This window comes from Geotrypetes seraphini, chromosome 1 (genome assembly GCF_902459505.1).
Source record: "Geotrypetes seraphini chromosome 1, aGeoSer1.1, whole genome shotgun sequence".
NCBI lineage: Eukaryota > Metazoa > Chordata > Amphibia > Gymnophiona > Dermophiidae > Geotrypetes > Geotrypetes seraphini.
Genome location: NC_047084.1, coordinates 525977088 through 525995181, shown reverse-complemented (window position 1 = coordinate 525995181; position 18094 = coordinate 525977088). Strand labels below are relative to the sequence as shown.

At 43.3% G+C, this 18094-nt stretch overlaps 1 protein-coding gene across 1 annotated transcript in view; it reads left to right on the top strand.

Annotated features, from left to right (window-relative positions):
- Positions 1–18094, top strand: part of PRDM6 (PR/SET domain 6) — a 288493-nt gene that overhangs the window by 45273 nt on the left and 225126 nt on the right.

The following is an 18094-nucleotide window of genomic DNA, read 5'->3' as shown; positions in this document are numbered from 1 at the left end:
GTTCCCTTCAGTACCTTGAATGTTTTCATCATGTCCCCTCTCAGTCTCCTCTTTTCAAGGGAGAAGCGGCCCAGTTTCTCTAATCTCATGCTGTATGGCAACTCCTCCAGCCCCTTAACCATTTTAGTCGCTCTTCTCTTCACGCATTATCATGAATCTTTTTGGTAGGGCTCTTTTTTTTTTACTGAATTTCGCAATGTATTTAAACAACCCCAAAGCAGCAATGGAAGTGAATAGTTTTAACTCAATGCTCAGCTGCTATGCTGTCAGCAGGAGTGATGGATGGGGTTTGCATGACAGATCAATAGCATTCTGCAATTTCTGAGTGACAAGAGGGGACGGTTCTGTGTCATCCGTAGCCGCTTAAGTCTCTCAAATTCAGGGTGGAATGACACGATCCAGGGGAGATTTTGAAAGCCTTTCTGGGTTCTCTGTCCAGAGTCAGCAACTATCACACTGGGATAGGATGCTTTGCAAATGCAGTGACTGTGCTAAACCTAAGGTATTCACAGGAAAGGGACTTGGGGGTAATGGTGGACATGACAATGAAGCTGATGGCACAGTGCGCAGCGGCCGCTAAGAGAGCGAATAGAATGCTTGGTATAATCAAGAAGGGTATTGCGACCAGAACAAAAGAAGTTATCCTGCCGTTGTATCGGGCGATGGTGCGCCCGCATCTGGAGTACTGCGTCCAATTTTGGTCGCCGTACCTTAAGAAGGATATGGCGTTACTCGAAAGGGTTCAGAGGAGAGCGACACGTCTGATAAAAGGGATGGAAAACCTTTCATACGCTGAGAGATTGGAGAAATTGGGTCTCTTTTCTCTGGAGAAGAAGAGACTTAGAGGGGATATGATAGAAACTTACAAGATCATGAAGGGCATAGAGAAAGTGGAGAGAGACAGATTCTTCAAACTTTCAAAAAATAAAAGAACAAGAGGGCACTCGGAAAAGTTGAAAGGGGACAGATTCAAAACGAATGCTAGGAAGTTCTTCTTTACCCAACGTGTGGTGGACACCTGGAATGCGCTTCCAGAGGACGTAATAGGGCAGAGTACGGTAATGGGGTTTAAGAAAGGATTGGACAATTACCTACTGGAAAAGGGGATAGAGGGGTATAGATAGAGGATTACTGCACAGGTCCTGGACCTGTTGGGCCGCCGCGAGAGCGGACTGCTGGGCATGAAGGACCTCAGGTCTGACCCAGCAGAGGCATTGCTTATGTTCTTATGTTCTTACTGTTTTTCATTCAGTTCAGTTTGAGCTCTGAAGTGGCAACTGGTTGAGCTGAATAACTCATTAGCATTTCCTGTGCTGCAACATGTATTGCTGTACATGTGGATGCTCCAAACACCTTTCCTGGGCTTTTTTGCGATATACCATATACTATATATAAGAGCTTTACTGGGTCAGACCAATGGTCCATCAAGCCCAGTAGCCCGTTCTCACGGTGGCCAATCCAGGTCACTAGTACCTGGCCAAAACCCAAGGAATAGCAATATTCCACACTACTGATCCAGGGCAAGCAGTGGCTTCTCCCATGTCTTTCTCAATAACAGACTATGGACTTTTCCTCCAGGAACTTGTCCAAACCTTTCTTAAAACCATTTCTACAGTGCTACTAGACATATGCAGTGCTTTATATTAGCATGTAAGAGACAACCCCTGCTCAATACAGCTTACAATCTATCAATAGGGGCTATCTCTCTCCATTCCACCCACTTTTAGGGAAGCACCTAGTCCAAGGTACCTACCAGAAAGAAAGCATGATTAGGGGCAGATTGTGGGACTGTTTTGCGTTTTAGGCGCCTAAAGTGGACTTAGGCACCAGTATTTAGGCTAAGAAAACCCTGGCATAAATTAGGGTTATCAGACGTCTAGATTTGCTCAGACATCCCCTAATTTGTGAGTCCCAGCTCTCTCCTTCCCAGGCATCTTTTTACTCTGTAACCCTTCGTGTCTCCATTTTCTTGTTTCCCTAGTTACTAGGTCCTGCTTTCCTATTCCTACCTATCATTTTCCTTCCCTCCCACAATAGCGGTATATCAAAACAATAAATCCAATCCAATATCTCTCAATCCCTCAGGTGCTACCCTTACCCCCACCCCAGTCCCTGAGACCTGATCTTTCATTTCCGGGTTCTGTGGTTAGAACTACAGTCTCAGCACCCTGAGGTTGTGGGTTCAAACCCCATTCTGCTCCTTGTGACCCTGGGCAATTCTCCACTGCCCCAGGTACATTAGATAGATTGTGAGCCCACTGGTACAGAGAGGGAAAATGCTTGAAGTGCCTGTATGTAAACCACTTTGAATGTGGTTGTAAAACTACAAAAAGGTGGTATACAAGTCCCAATCCCTTCCCATCCCATCTTCCATTTCCTGCTACTCCCCTTTCTCATCTCTATTTATTCCCTATTAGTTCTGAGCTTTTTCTTAGTTGATAGACTTTAATGCGGCTTCAGTCAGTCGCAGGCAGCGAAGGCAGACAGTAAGACACATTCATTCCGCAACAACCAGGGGAATTATGCTGGCAACCATAGTAACACAGTAAATGATGGCAGATAAAATCCAGCATGGCTTGTCCAGTCTGCCTCAGAAAGGGATATATCGTACATACCTGTGACTCTGCGGGTTACCCCTCCTTTAGTTTTAGGATTGTAATTACGGAAATGCCCGGTACAGTTTACCCCCTTCTATCTCTCTTTTTCATCTTAAAGCGTAAAAGTTATTTAAAGTTTTATTGTATGGAAATTCTCTATACCTTTTATTGCAATTTCATGCTTTATGGGGAACCTTTGTGCTTATCACACACCTTTTGGAATTCTGTCATTGTTTGCATTCCAAGCATCTACTGCCCTCTCCATGAAAAAGTATTTCCTGATGTTACTTTAAAGTTTCCCTTAATTCAATTTTATTTTATGTTCTAAAGCACTCTGGGGCTCATAATCAAAAGTTAAATATGTCTAAAAACCCGCCCAAGTCGGCACTTGGACGATCTAAAAGATAAATCATCCAAGTCACGATAATTGAAATGGCGTTTTAGACATATCCAGGGACTTTTTAGGCCTCTGAATCCCACTGTACGCCCAGAGCTGAAAGAGGTGTTTTTGGAGGAGTGGTTATGTGGGCCGACCTAGACTTAGTCGTCCTGCAGGGATAATCAAATGTTTGATGAGACTGCTTAGACTGAACTTATACGTTGTGAGTTAGACGATGTAAAGACACATATAAGTGCCCAAAAGGTACCCAAAGTGACCAGATAAATACAGTAGGGACAAAGTAAAGACCCCCCTCCCACACACACCCCGTGTTCACTGACTCCGTCACACCCCCACAAATTCAGAATAAAAACGTACATACCTGTCTCCAGAACATCAGCACCTGCTCTAGGAAAGCCTAGTAGAGCTGCAAAACGGGGAGGAGATGGGGACAAATTTTTTCCCCTGTGTCATTCTCTAATCCAAGCATGTTTCTGGCTTTGCCCCCCCATTTTGTCCCATTGTTTTGCCAGCTTGAGATCCTCAAACACTCTCACCCTCTTTCCTGGTTCATGTGTAGTAGAGAATCAAGTGACTTGCACAGGGTCAGAAGAAGCAGCATGGGGTTTGAACCTGCAACCTACTATACTCTCCTCCCAAACATCTGGGTGGTTTCTCAGATGTTATTGAGAAAGACATGGGGGAAGCCACTGCTTGCCCTGGATCGGTAGCATGGAATGTTGCTAGTCCTTGGGTTTTAGCCAGGTACTAGTGACCTGGATTGGCCACCGTGAGAACGGGCTACTGGGCTTGATGGACCATTGGTCTGACCCAGTAAGGCTATTCTTATGTTCTTAGATGTTATTACAAAGACCCAGATGTGAATTTGAAGCCTGAGTGTGAAAACAGCTGGACTGTGGCCATGCCATACTGTACGCAGTGTCCGATTGTATTTTAAGTATATCCTGTGAAACCCAGTCCCCTGGGACATTTGCTGTAAACAAACGAAGTAGGGGGCTGAAGATGGATAATTCAGCAGCAGCTCCACACCCTTATAGGAGCTCCTCACCAACCACTGTCATAAGAACTGCCATTTCCGGATCAGACCTTCGGTCCATCAAGTCCGTTGATCCGCACACGTGGAGGCCCAGCCAGGCGTACACCTGGTAAATTTTAGTCACCCATATCTCTCTATACCTCTCGTAAGGAGGTATAGAGAGATATGGGTTGGCATCTAGTTGGCTTTTATGGGTTGGCATCTAGTTGGCTTTTAAATCCTAGAACGGTGGATTCCACAATAACCTCCTCTGGGAGAGCATTCCAGGTGTCCACCACTTGTTGCGTGAAGCAGAACTTCCTGATATTTGTCCTGGACTTGTCCCCCTTTAGCTTCAGTCCATGTCCTCTTGTCCGTGTCACATTGGACATTGTAAATCATTTTTTTTCCTGCTCTATTTTGTCAATTCCTTTCAGTATTTTGAAAGTCTCGATCATATCCCCTCGCAGTCTCCTTTTCTCAAGGGAGAATAATCCCAGTCTCTTAAGTCGTTCCTCGTATTCCAAGTTCTCCTTACCTTTTATTAGTTTTGTTGCTCATCTCTGCACCCTCTCCAGCAGTTTTATATCCTTTTTTAGATTGGGAGACCAATGTTGGACACAGTATTCCAAGTGTGGTCTGACCATTGCCTTATAAAGTGGCATTATAACTTTCTCCGATCTACTCGGGATTCCTTTCTTTATCATGCCTAACATTCTATTTGCTTTCTTTGCTGCCGACGGTTTCAGGGTCCTATCTATCAGTACAACCAGGTCCTTTTCTTGTTCGCTCTTACCCAGAGTTGCACCTGACATTGTATACTCGTGTTCCTTGTTCTTTCTGCCTAAATGCATTACTTTGCACTTTTCCACATTAAACTTCATCTGCCATTTCTCTGCCCATTTCTCTAACTGACACAAGTCACTCTGGAGTTCCTCGCTATCCTTCTGCGATCTGATTGCCCGGCATAGCTTTGTGTCGTCTGCAAACTTGATGATCTCACTGGATGTTCCTTCTTCTAGGTCATTGATGAAAATATTAAATAAGATGGGCCCAAGTACCGAGCCCTGGGGCACACCGCTAGTCACTTTCTCCCAGTCTGAGAACTTCCCATTTATGCCCACTCTCTGCTTTCTGTTCTCCAGCCATTTGCCTATCCATCTTGGTATATCTCCCGCTATTCCATGGCTTTGTAGTTTCCTGAGAAGTCTTTCATGTGGAACCTTGTCGAACGCTTTCTGGAAGTCCGAGTATATTATGTCCACCGGTTCTCCACTATCAATTTGTTTGTTCATGGTCTCAAAAAATTGAAGTAAATTCGTCAAACATGATTTCCCTTTCCTGAAGTATGTATGTGGCATTCACACTTTATCATGAATCTTTTTCTTTTGTTGTTAGGCTTTATTGTTGTTTTCACATACAGCTCCTTTGGTTCCTGCATCCCAAATGCATCATTCTACATTTCTTCACATTAAAATGTAACTGCTAGCATCAGCCCAAGCTTCTAGTTCTGTAGGTCGCGTCCCATATTTTCCGTTCCTTCTGCGGTGTTCACTCTGTTGCTAATCTTTGTGTCGTTTGCAAAAATGTAAACTTTTCCTTCCATCCCTTCAGCAATAACACTCACAAATATAGGGGTCCTTTTACTAAGGCGCGCTAACTGATTTAGCCCGCACGCTAATCAATTTGGCGCACGCTAACGATTGGCATGCGCTAAATGCTAAGGCACCCATTATATTCTATGGGCGCCTTAGCATTTAGCATGCACTTAATTGATTAGCACACGCTAAATCGTTTAGCGTGCCTTAGTAAAAGGACCCCACATAGAATAGAATCAGCCCCAGGACAGATCCCTGAGGTATGCCACTACTCACTTTTTTTTTTTTTCTCTCTTTTCAGTGAATTCCATTCACTACTACATTCTGTCGCCTATTAAGTCTCTCAGTTTCTGACGCAGATGAGGAACAGTGTCAAAGTTCCTCCTGTTACAAAGGGCCTAGGGGAGCTGCCCCTTTTACTTTTAATTTATTTTGCCCATAGATAACCTGCTTTTAAGACAGAGATGACAGTAGTGTTACCCAATGCAACCTTCTTGGAGTAGGGTTACCATATGGCTTCAGAAAAAGGAGGATGGATTGAGACATCTGGGTTTTACTTCCATTACTTTCTATAGGGTTACCAGATTTTCCGGAACAAAAATCTGGACCCATGGCCCCTCCCCCCAGGCCCGCCCCATTCTGCCTGAGTCATGCCCCCAGCCCCGCCCTCTCAACCTGTTCTCTTGTCGTGAGGGCATCTGCGCATATGCACATACGAGTTGCATCCAAGCATGCGTAGATACCATCCCGACATCGCTGCTAACTGGAAACTTTTCAAAACCCGGACAAAGTGCTCGAAAAGGAGGACATGTCCGAGGAAAACCGGACTTCTGGTAACCCTAGCTTTCAATGGAAATAAAACTCAAATGTGTCTATCTGTCCTCCTGTTTCTGGAGCCATATGGTAACCCTATCTTGGGGTAATGTTGATAGGGCTATCATACGGCTCCAGAAAAAAAGAATGGGTTGAGAGATCTGGGTTTTACTTCCATTACTTTCATTGGGAGTAAAACCCAGATGTCTCAATCCATCTTCCTTTTTCTGAAGTCATATGGTAACCCTAAATGTAGAGGGTAACTTTGAGAAAGTGCACCTCAGTGTAAAGCCTGCAAGTACCTTTCTTACTGCAGATTTTTTCCTTATCCATACAAATCTGCAACTGCCTTGGGGTGGGGGGGTTACTTTTTCCATGAAATCTTAAGTACATATTTTTGGAAATTCAAAAATATGTGTGTAAATGCTCTCACTGCGTCCTGGAAAATGCCTCTCTGTTAGATGTGAGATAGCTAGGTTTCTATCAGGTTTGGAGTGTAGAGCCCTCTAGTGGTCCTACTAGTTACTGTATACTGTACGTCCTTTTTGAGAATAATTTTACAATAGGTCACATAGGTGAGAGGGCAACAAAGTGCTTATTTATAGGATATTATATAGAATTCAAAGTCTTTATAGAAGGTTAGGGGTAAACTGGCAGAAATTGAGGCTAGATTGAAGCTATGGAAGAAGAGGTAAAGCAAGGAGTTGGAAAAGGCTGGAGTCTCTGCATCTGAGGAGAATTTCAGTGAGGAACAAGTAAAGATTAATTGTTATCTTTTAGTATTTTATCCTCTGAATTTTTAATAAATATCCTTTTTTTGTCTTGACTTCTTAAAGACATTCAGTAAACTCTAATGGTTCAGAGCAAGCCCCGGACTGTTCTATAAGTTTATTGAAATGGAAACAAGTGGATGAATGAATGATCCCAGGGGCCAATGGCCCCCCAGCCTTGCTGGTCCCATCCCTGAGACTGTATAGTATGGATGGTAGGTTTAATAGGACCATAGTGCCTCCCATTAAGTATGTAGCCCGGATCTTGATACAGACTTGTACGGTCTGTGTCTATATATGGCCGTTTGGTGGAGGATGGGCTGGGGAGGGCTTCAATGGCTGGGAGGGTGTAGATGGGCTAGAGTAAGTCTTAACAGATTTCGGCAGTTGGAACCCAAGCATAGTACCGTGCCGAGCTCCGCATTCGTGGAGATGGTACGGTATATAAACCCAAGGCTTAGTTTAGTTTAGTTAGTAAAGCTTTGGATTCTTGCCAAGAAATAGCTAAGAAGAAAATATTAAAAAAATTTAAATTGAATCAGGTTGGGCAGACTGGACGGACCATTCGGGTCTTTATCTGCCGTCATCTACTATGTTACTATGTTAGAATAATCTTCACCTGTGGTGAGAGACCACAGACTAGGGGTTAAACATGTTTCGGTCAATATGAAAAACATTATACATCACCAATTTTCAAAAACTCAGTTTTTGCATATCAAGCTAGTTTTTGAGTATAAACTGAAAATGGTCTTCTAGATGTTTTCTAAGAACCTTTGTGGAAAGATTCTAATTTGTTCTTTCCTAGAATGGCTGAGAGGCAGGATCAGCAAGAGATCTTTCCAGTGTGAAGGTTTCTAAAATGAATAACTGAGAGTAAATTTGTTTGGGAAAAGAGAATACCCCTCATAACATGGTGTACTGTTACATGCAGATATTTGGGGGTGGAAGGGGAGAAGTGGGGGGGGGGGCATTTTTCATCTTTCCAGTGGTCATCTGGTCAGTTTGGGTAGCTTTTTGGCACTACAGGTCTAGACCAAAACATCCAAATTATGCACTGGATGTTTTGTAAAATATTTATCACTGTAAAAAGTCCATGTGCTAATCCCACTCAAAACTTCCTCTAACAATCCCCCCCCCCTTAAGATTTAGATGCACTGGAGGCAAAATGACCAGAAATACGTCTAAAAAGTCAGTTTTGAAAAGACCCACTTGGACGTTCTGACTAGTAAGACGTCCAAGTGCCGGTTATTCCATCTTTAGGACATCTATCTTTTTTTTGAAAATGAGCCCCGTGGAGGGGCATAATCAAAAGAAATGTCTAAGTCCATTTTGGGCCTAAGTCGCTAGTCACCCAACGTTGGCAGTGTCTAATGTCCAATCCCGAAAAATATGTCCAATTTTTTTTTTAAATCGTTTAAGTATACGTCCAGCCGTTTGGTCGGCCAGACCATTAAGTTGTCTATCTTTATACCCCATTCTCGTCTAAAAATTCATCCAAGTCAAAAATGCCTAGAACAAGACCTTTTGGACATGGGAGGGGCCAGAAAAGTGATGGACTGGACAACCAGACATGGCAACAGAGTAGAGGGGCAACTTACAGGGCAGTGCTGCGAACTTCATAAAAAGGGTGCCATATACATATCTCACCACAACTCCCTTATAGATCATGGTGAGCCCCCCAAAATACCCCCCCAAACCTACTATACCCACCTGTCTACAACCCCAATAGTCCCACATTACTTAAGCCACCTTTGTGCTGCTCTACTAGGCTTTCCTATGCCAGGTGCTGATGATATGGAGGCAGATATGTAAACTTTTTATTATGATTTTTATGGTGGGGGAGGGGTCAGTGATCACTGTTGGACTGTACTTTTTGTTTGCAGTGGATATCTGTTCACTTTGGATAACTTCTGGGCACTTAGACCTGGTTTTCAATCGCCTAAGTTGCTACGTATAAGTTCCGTCTGGGCAGTATGACTAAGTCTAGGTCGGCCCACATCCCGTCCTCACCACTCCTCCTAAAACGCCCCTTTTAGCTCTGGGCATACAGCAGCACTGAAAAGGCCTAAGCCGTTATAAGATACGTCTAAAACCCGGTTTGATTATCAGCACTTGGACAACTTGTCTTACTGATGATCATCCAAATGCCGATTTAGGCCAGTTTTTAGATGTATTTCCATTTTGAATATGAGCCCCTTAGTGTATGCGATGCTATTTAACTGTGCAGGAGAGGCTTCTACTCAGTAAAATAGCATTGGCATTACATTACATCGCTAATATGCCCAAGAAGGAGTTCAATCTAGGGCTACCAGATGTCCGGATTTCCCCAGATATGTCCTCCTTTTGAGGACATGTCCGGGGGTCCGGATGGCTTTCCAAAATCCGTCATTGTCTGAGTTTTAAGAAGCTTTCCTTCAGGCAGTAGGGCATGCACGGATGTTCTGCCCGAGGAAAACAGGCAGCAGGGGGCGGGATTGGAGGCGGAGCTGGGTGGGGTCCAGGGCGGGATCAGGGGTGTGATAGGGTGGAACCAGGGTAGGGATGAGCGGGCCTGGAACGGTTCTAGGTGGGCTGGATTTTCCAGGCGGAAAATCTGGTAACCCTAGTTCAATCTGATTTACAATTTAGAAGAGTCTGGCCATATCCAGGGATCGCATTATTTCATTAGTATTCATGACACAGCTTGTGTAGAGTGTGACTGATCTTAGAAATAGTAATACTGTGCTAGTCCTGGCTAAAACCCACCAAAAGAAATCCAGCTATATAAGTACTTATTACACTTTAATACTTTTAATGCAAATAAGAGAACACATTTTTTTTCCCAAACAATGAATAGTTAAGTTCTGGAACTTGTGAGGAAACAGCATTTAGCATATCTGGGTTTAAAAATGGTTTAAACAAATTCATGGAGGAAAAGTTCATAATTTGCTATTAACCAAGACAAACTTATCCCTGGGATTGGTAACATGGAATCCTGCTTTGGTTGCAAGCAGCGTCATACTTGCGGTTCACCACATATTAGCATCTCCAGGTAACCATTATAGGACCCTCAAGGACCCCTGAAGAAGACTGTCGAAACACGGACCGTGTTGGGTCCTGCGTCCCTAGTGGACTAGGTCCTTTAAGGTTTTTCATGTGGACTATTTTACTTTTATGTGGATGATTTTATTTTATGTGGGTGATTTATTATACCTTTGGAACTTTGACATTTTTCAAATAAAGTCCATTTAAGGAACATCGTCATTCCACAGAGTTTCTTTTGGTTTCTTCTGGATTTTCTTCTCTGTGGATACTTTGGGGTCAATCCTCTTTGGTTTTCACTATTTGGGATTCAGCCAAGTACTTGCAATTTGGATTCACCACTGTTGGAAGTAGAATATTAGGCTAGATGGACCATTGGTTTGACTCGGTATAGCTATTCTTATGTAAGTTGCTTTCTCGCCTGACTTTGGCATCTATACCTCACATAGAGCTGGGTCTGGCATTCCAGTGGGGTAGTTCAAATATGAAAGTTAAAAAAAACACAAAAAAAACCCCTTTGCCACTGTTCCACATTTACTGGGACAGTCTTGATGGCTTGAAATTCCCAAACTGGTGAGACTCCCAATGCTTCCAAGGTTGTCTGACTTGGTAAGGATATTTGAGCAGATAAAGAGGTGAATAACCTGCTGGACCTTCCTTTTCCCTATTACATAATACTTAGCAGCCTGCCTTTCCACCATCTCTTGCTTATGGGTCTGCCTCAGTCTCCATCTTGGCTGTTTCTGCTCTATGAGATCTTTATGAAAACAAATTTCATGTGTGATGGAAAAGAGTACAGTGGTGGAGTATGCTACCATCCAGCTGGCCAGAATGACTAGACAGACCATGAAATTACTAATGGAAATTAAGGAAGCTAACACTAATAATGGGTGATTTCAATTACCAAGTCAAAAATAGGGATCAACTAGGGTTGCCACATTTTAGTCTGGAAACCCCGGACATCTGACCCCGCCCTGGTCTGCCTCCAACCACACCTCGCTCTGCCCCAGCCACTCCCTGTTCAGCACCTCCCCTGGGTCCCAACCTCTATTTTCCTTTCATGTTCAGCATCTCAACTCTATGTCCCTATCTCTATTTTCCCTGTTCAGCATTGCCTTTCTGTATCCCTATCCCTGACATCACTCCTCTGTGTCCCTATACCCCACTCTGTTTAGTATCGCTATCTCCCTCCTCTGGTTGAGTCCAGTTTTTCACCTCACATTTGCAAATTCTACACCACTGCTTCACCCTAGAGCAGGGGTGTCAAAGTCCCTCCTTGAGGGCCGCAATCCAGTTGGGTTTTCAGGATTTCCTCAATGAATATGCATAAGATCTATGTGCATGCACTGCTTTCATTGTATGCTAATAGATCTCATGCATATTCATTGGGGAAATCCTGAAAACCCGACTGAATTGCGGCCCTTGAGGAGGGACTTTGACACCCCTGCCCTAGAGAGTTACAATATATCATTCTCCTCCTGTTCCCTTCCCTTCCCCACTCCACCCCGAGGCCAGCATACCTCCATATCTCAATCTCTTTGCTCAGCCAGTCTCCTCCCTTCATCTCTTGCTCTCTTAGCCTCTCCCCCATTCTATTATCTCCCACTCTCCCTGCTTTGTTTTCCATCTCCTTGGCTGTCAGGCCAGCAGCCTTTTTCTCCTTCTCTTTCCTCCCCTTTCCCCTGTTCCAGCATTTCCTCATTTCCCATGCTCTGCCTTCCCTCAGCCCTCCATCGTTCCTGCAATTGCTGGCAGTGTCTGCGCTCCACTCAGATTTTCTCCAGTCAGCCTGCGGGGCCTTTCCTTTGCCGCAAACCACCCCTCTGAAGCAACTTCCTGTCTCCAGGGCAGTTTGTGGCAAAATAAAAACTTCACAGACCAGCTGAGGCAGGTAGTAACAGAGAGATGCCGACTGGGCTGCCCACTGACTTTTAAAACAAATTAAAAGTAGATTGGGGGAGGGGGATAATGGAAGGAGAGATGCTGGATAGAGAATGACACGGTGACAAAATTCATCACCATTCCCGTCCCTGCGGATAATCGCGGGAAATAATCCCATGTCATTTTCTAGTGTCTATTTCAACCTCGGTCCTTCTACACCAGCATTCTTCAAAGCAAAGCTTGCAGGTCAGTGGTTGTGCCCAATTATACTCTGATTCTTCCCTCTTTCCTTAAAGAATGGCATGAAGATGGTTTCCCGCGGTTATCCACAGGGACGGGAACGGTGATGAATTTTGTCACCATGTCATTCTCTAATGCTGGGTGCAGGAAAGCGGGGAATGGAAGAAGTAGCTGCTGGGGAAGTGGTGCAGCAGAGATAGCTGCCAAATTGGTAGGATGGCCGGCAGCAATGAGTGCCACCTGAGGCCGCCTCCTCAGTTGGCCTCATTATAGGGCTGCCCCTGCTCATGACGTCATTCCTCAAACAGTATTAGCTTATCACTCATCACCTAACCCCTTCCTAAAATTTTTATAACATACCCCCTTATATCCTTGAACTGAACAATTTGTATCTCTGTAAATTGCACCATACGACATCCTGTACTTCGAACAGTTTTATAATGTACCTTCTATAACATTCTTGCATTATACTAAGCTGTTGTTTCTTTAAAATTGCACTGTGAGTGGCCTTGAACCTTTTCGGACACAGCGCAACTCATAAATCTCTAGATCAGTGTTCTTCAACCACTGGTCTATGGGCCAGTGCCAGTCCACAGAAATTTCCTGCCAGTCCACAGGACCAGCACGTGCATCAGGCCCAAAACAGTTTTCTTCAACCGCCGGTCCATGGTACAATCGATGCAGCGTTATCTTCGAGCCAGCTCCCTCTTCCTAACTGATTCAGGGCACAAAGCCACGGGCAGTGGCTCCTACGGGCATCCTGCGCCTGAACCGGAAGCCTTCTCTCTAATGTTGCAACGTCAGAGGGAAGGCTTCTAGATGAGGCACGCGACATGCAAGGTGCAATTAGTACTATTATGGGGTGGAGATTGGGTAGAGATGGGGGGGGGGTCTGGCCCACGACTTAGCCCCGTGTTCTTCAACCGCCAGTCCACGGACCGATGCCGGTCCATAGAATAATTATTTTATTTCTGCCGGTCCATAGGTGTAAAAAGGTTGAAAAACACTGCTCTAGATTAGATTAGAACAATCATTCAAAATTACAGAAACCTCTGTTGTCTGTCTAATTGAGATTAAATAATTTTGGAGACATAAACTTTTCTCAGTCCCAAATTAATTATGCAAAAGCATTCCAGTGTTGAGGAATGGCTCTAAGTATCAGAGTTTACCTATCTTTGAAAAACATTCAAACATCCATTTTAAGAATTGAAAAAGCCAAATTATTATGGAGACCCTCCCCCCAGAGGTTAAAAAAATTCACTGCATAAACATACCCCTCTCTTCTATTAAACTGCGCTAGCAGTTTGTAGCATAGAGAGCCGTGCTGAATGGCCCGCGCTGCTCCCGACACTCATAGGAACTCTATGAGCGTCGGGAGCAGCACGGGCCATTCAGCGCGGATCACCGCGCTAAAAACTGCTAGCGCAGTTTCGTAGAAGAGGGGGTTAGTCACCACACTTAGGGCTGCAGTAAGTGCGCCAAAGACCATTCAATTCCTATGGGCCCAGTGGCATAGTAAAGGGGGAGGGGCGAGGGGGTAGTCTGCCCCGGGCACCATCTTCCTAAGGTCATGGCACCCCCCTCTTCTCCCCTCCCCACTCCTCTCCTTGCCGCATGCGTGCGCCTTTTGCCTTCCCCCATACCTTTTTTATTTCCCCGGTTTGAGGTTGCTGCTCACATCGGCATCGGCGCTGTCTCTGATGTCACTTCTGGGACCCGCACCTAGGAGGTGACGTCAAAGGTCGAGCCGACACCGACGTGGGCATGCCCCTCATACCGGAAAAGTTAAAAGAAGTATGGGGAAAGGAAAGGGGGGGGCGCGTGTGTGGTGGGAGTGGGGTGGGGAAGAGAGTGGGGGAGAGACACCACTGCCCCATGCGCCGCTCACACTCACTACGCCACGGTATGGGCTTCAGTGGTTTTGCCGTGGCCGCATCACTAACATGGCTTTGTAAAAGAGGCCCTTAACTCAATTGAAAAAAAAGGGAAAAAAAACCCAAACTTTCTCATAAGTGTTCAAAAACACTAATAAAAACAAATCTTATGAAAAATGGTCTCCACAAAATTAGAGCTAAACTAAACTAAACCTTAACTTCATATACTGCATCCTCTCCATAGAGATGGAGCTCGGCACGGTTTACAGGAACTTTAATATAAGAAAGGAAAAACATAATAAGAATTAGTGATTATAAAGAGAGTAGCGAGATTTACATTTTTGAGAATAGCCAAGTTTTCAGCTGGAGTAAATAACTGTAAATAGCACTTATCCAGCACTGATCAATGAAGCTGTGGCCAAATTTCTCCCATACCTGTAGCTGTAGTGTCACTGCTATCTGTGAAGGTTCTCAACAGGAGTGTGCTTCTTCTCCAACCACAGTTGACGTGCTCAAAGTTGTCCTAACATCCCCCCCCTTGTTTCGCCACCTGGCTGCTTCAGAGGAATGGACTTTAAAAAAAGGTTTGCACCTCTACAATGTTACTTTCCACAAATTTTAGAAAAAAATAGCAACATTTCATATGCAGGGCATTCTCTTATCCCGCCTGCTTCTTCATGAAGCTGGAAGCCCTGCATATGATAGATTTTTGCTATTTCTATTTTTTTTTTAATCTTTATTAATTTTCAAATATTAACAGTGCATTGCAAAAATTTTGAACATAAACGAATCAGGAAAAGCACTTTAAATATACAAACATTCTGAAAACAATCATTTTCTCCCCCCTTCCTCCCATTCATCCATAAAAGTATAACCACATATAGAATTTGAATAAACTAAATACAAGAAATAATGATGCCTTCCCACCTCCCTCCCTCCCACCCACCCTGGATGTGTAAGGAATTAACTAAAAAGAAAAGGTACATGACAACTACCGTATTTTTACGCATATAACGCGTGCGCTATACACGATTTTACAAACCACGCAATAACCATGCGTGTAATATCCGTGAGCGCGTTATACAATTTTTTTTACATTGCTGATACCACATTCAGCAACACCCATACGGCAGAGATGGCATTTGCCGCCCCGATAATGCCGCCCCTGCCATATGGGTAATGTTAAATGCCGCCCGACTTTTAGTGAAGAAAATTGTTCTCGTTCGGTTTTGAATAAAGTTTAGAACATTCAACAACAACTTGCAAACAAGGTTACAGCTAGTTAAATATAGAAACATATAGACAATAATTTTACCATTCAATCCTCGTTCACATAATGGTGAACAGCGGGCCAAATTCACAAAGAATCCAATGAATTTTCCTAAGAAATTTTTTAAAATGTCCAAAGTTAAAAATTTAAGAAATTCTATAAGAATTTTATGAAAAATCTTAAGTTTTGACTAAAGTCTATCCTGGGGAGGGTCAATTTGAGTTCGACAAGGTGAATAGGGGTCTTACATTCATGGAGTCGGATGACCAACCAAACCAATAGAGGAATTAAAGACCCGGGATGAATAGAAAGACCCGTCAACTATAGCCCACAGAGGTAAAAGGTATAGGGAATAATTTTAATAGGGAGTCTTAGCTGCAAATGGGCGCATCTAGGTTTACTGCACCCCAGTGTCACCGCCGCACAGATTGCAACAACATCGACTGTATCGTCTACGAGGACCGCTTGTTATTAGAATACGTTTGGCGATTTTTTGTACGGGTTACATAGTCACTTTTAAAGGATATTTTCACAGCAATGACTGTTTTCACCTTTACCCCAGTGACATTGGTAGAAATAAAACATTGCTGTATGCCAAAAGTATTCTGATAACAAGCGGTCATCATAAACGATGTTATAATATACAGTTGTGGGGTGCAGTAAACCTACATACGCCAGTTTGCAGCAGACACCCTATTACATTTATTCCTTTAGCCCTTAGTTCTGTAGGCCAAAGTCGACCGGTCTTTCCATTCATCCCGGGTCTTTGTTAATCCTTCTACTGGTTTGGTCAGTGGGCCGACTTTATGAATGTAAGCGCCCCTATTCACCCGGTCGAACTCAAATTGCCCCGCTACGATAGAGTTGAGACTAAGTTTTTCAATTCAGAAGTTTTTATTTGGCAGATTTTAATATTTAATCAGCGGTCCAGCGGGTTACTTATAGAACATTCGAATCCCCTTCACACAAATGAGGTGGCGGGAGGAGTTTCTAGTTCAAAGAGGAGCATGCGCAGTATATGTGTGGGCGCGCTATAAGGAAATTTTTTTACATAAATGCTTTGTTCCCGCGAGCTATACGCGTGGGCGCGTTATACACATATGCACGTTATATGCGTAAAAATACGGTAATGTGATTCAACAAATGATGTCAACGGGCTCTACACCCTTCCAAATGCATTACTATATCCCAAAAATTCAGCGTTCATTTTTTCATATTTGTAAATGCAATATAAGTTCGCCCACCAAAAAGTATAATTAAGTCTATCATAACTCTTCCACTTGCATGTAATCATCTGCATTGCTATTCTCATCATTATTAAGAAAAGCCGGCTTTTACGATCCAAAGAAGGTTTAACATTTAGTAAAGTACCACAAATTATGGCTTCATAAGTCAATAGTATCGATGACCCAAGTACAACATTAATTTGGCCCCATATCGACTTCCAAAAATTAAGTATCAAAGGACAATAAAACAACAGATGATCCAAAGTTCCTATATCAATATGACAATTCCAGCATCTATTAGATTTAGAACTGTCTAACTTTTACAAATGAACTGGGGGTCCAAAAAATCCTATGCAACAAGAAAAACTATGCTTGTCTCATAGATGCTGACACTGTACATTTCAACCTACAAGTCCAAATTCGTGGCCATCGGGATGCAATTTTTGTAATTTCTGTTGACTAGTGTGGTTACTATGATTGTAGAGGGTGCTTTTTTTTTTTACCTCTGTTTCTTATTCTCCATAATAATTTGACCATTTCAGTTATTAAATTTGATATTTGAATTCTGATGATTTATATAAGAAAAAAGATTGGAGGGAGATAGTTCAGTTCTGATGATCAATGCCATCTGTACGCTGGAATGCTTTTGCAAAATAAGGTGTGAGTTTCTGAGGATAGTTTACTTCTCTGAAATTATGTACCCCATTCTTTTACTAAAGCCGGCAGCATAGACTGGCGCGGTAAATGCTCCGACGCCCCTAGGAATTGAATGGGCATCGGAGCATTTGCCGCATGGGACTTGGCTGCAAGGCTTTGGAAAAGGAAGCATTAATTTGAAAGGTTTTTTAAAAATTAGTCTTCTACCCCTCCTCATTAGACAGACAACAGAGATTTTTGTGAATCTAAATGATTTCAATTAGCCCATTATTGACTTGGTTAATGTTATTTGTGGACATGCTAGGGAAATCAGTTTCTAGATCAATTGTTCCCAAACCTGTTCCAAGGGGCCTGCTGGCATTGTATTTTCAGGGTATCCTAAATGAATATGCATGAGAGAAATTTGCACACAGTGGGGGCATTTCCCATGCAATTTATTTTGTTGTAATTCAGGTGCAATACACTAATCTTTTGTAGCCAGGGTAGCTACATTTTTAGTCTTAACCTCTGGGTTTGCTGTTTGAATTTATGGGCTCTATTTTCAGCCTTGTATAGTGTTTCAGTATTTCACATTAGAGGACTCGGTGTAGCTAATGTTTCATGTTTTAGTAAATGAATATTTCCTTTCTTACCTTCAAAGGACATTGTCCTGATTGGGAAGTAGGCAACAATGTAGAAGCAGGAGTCCTCTTCTCCCATTAGCAACATAAGAACATAAAAATAGCCTTACTG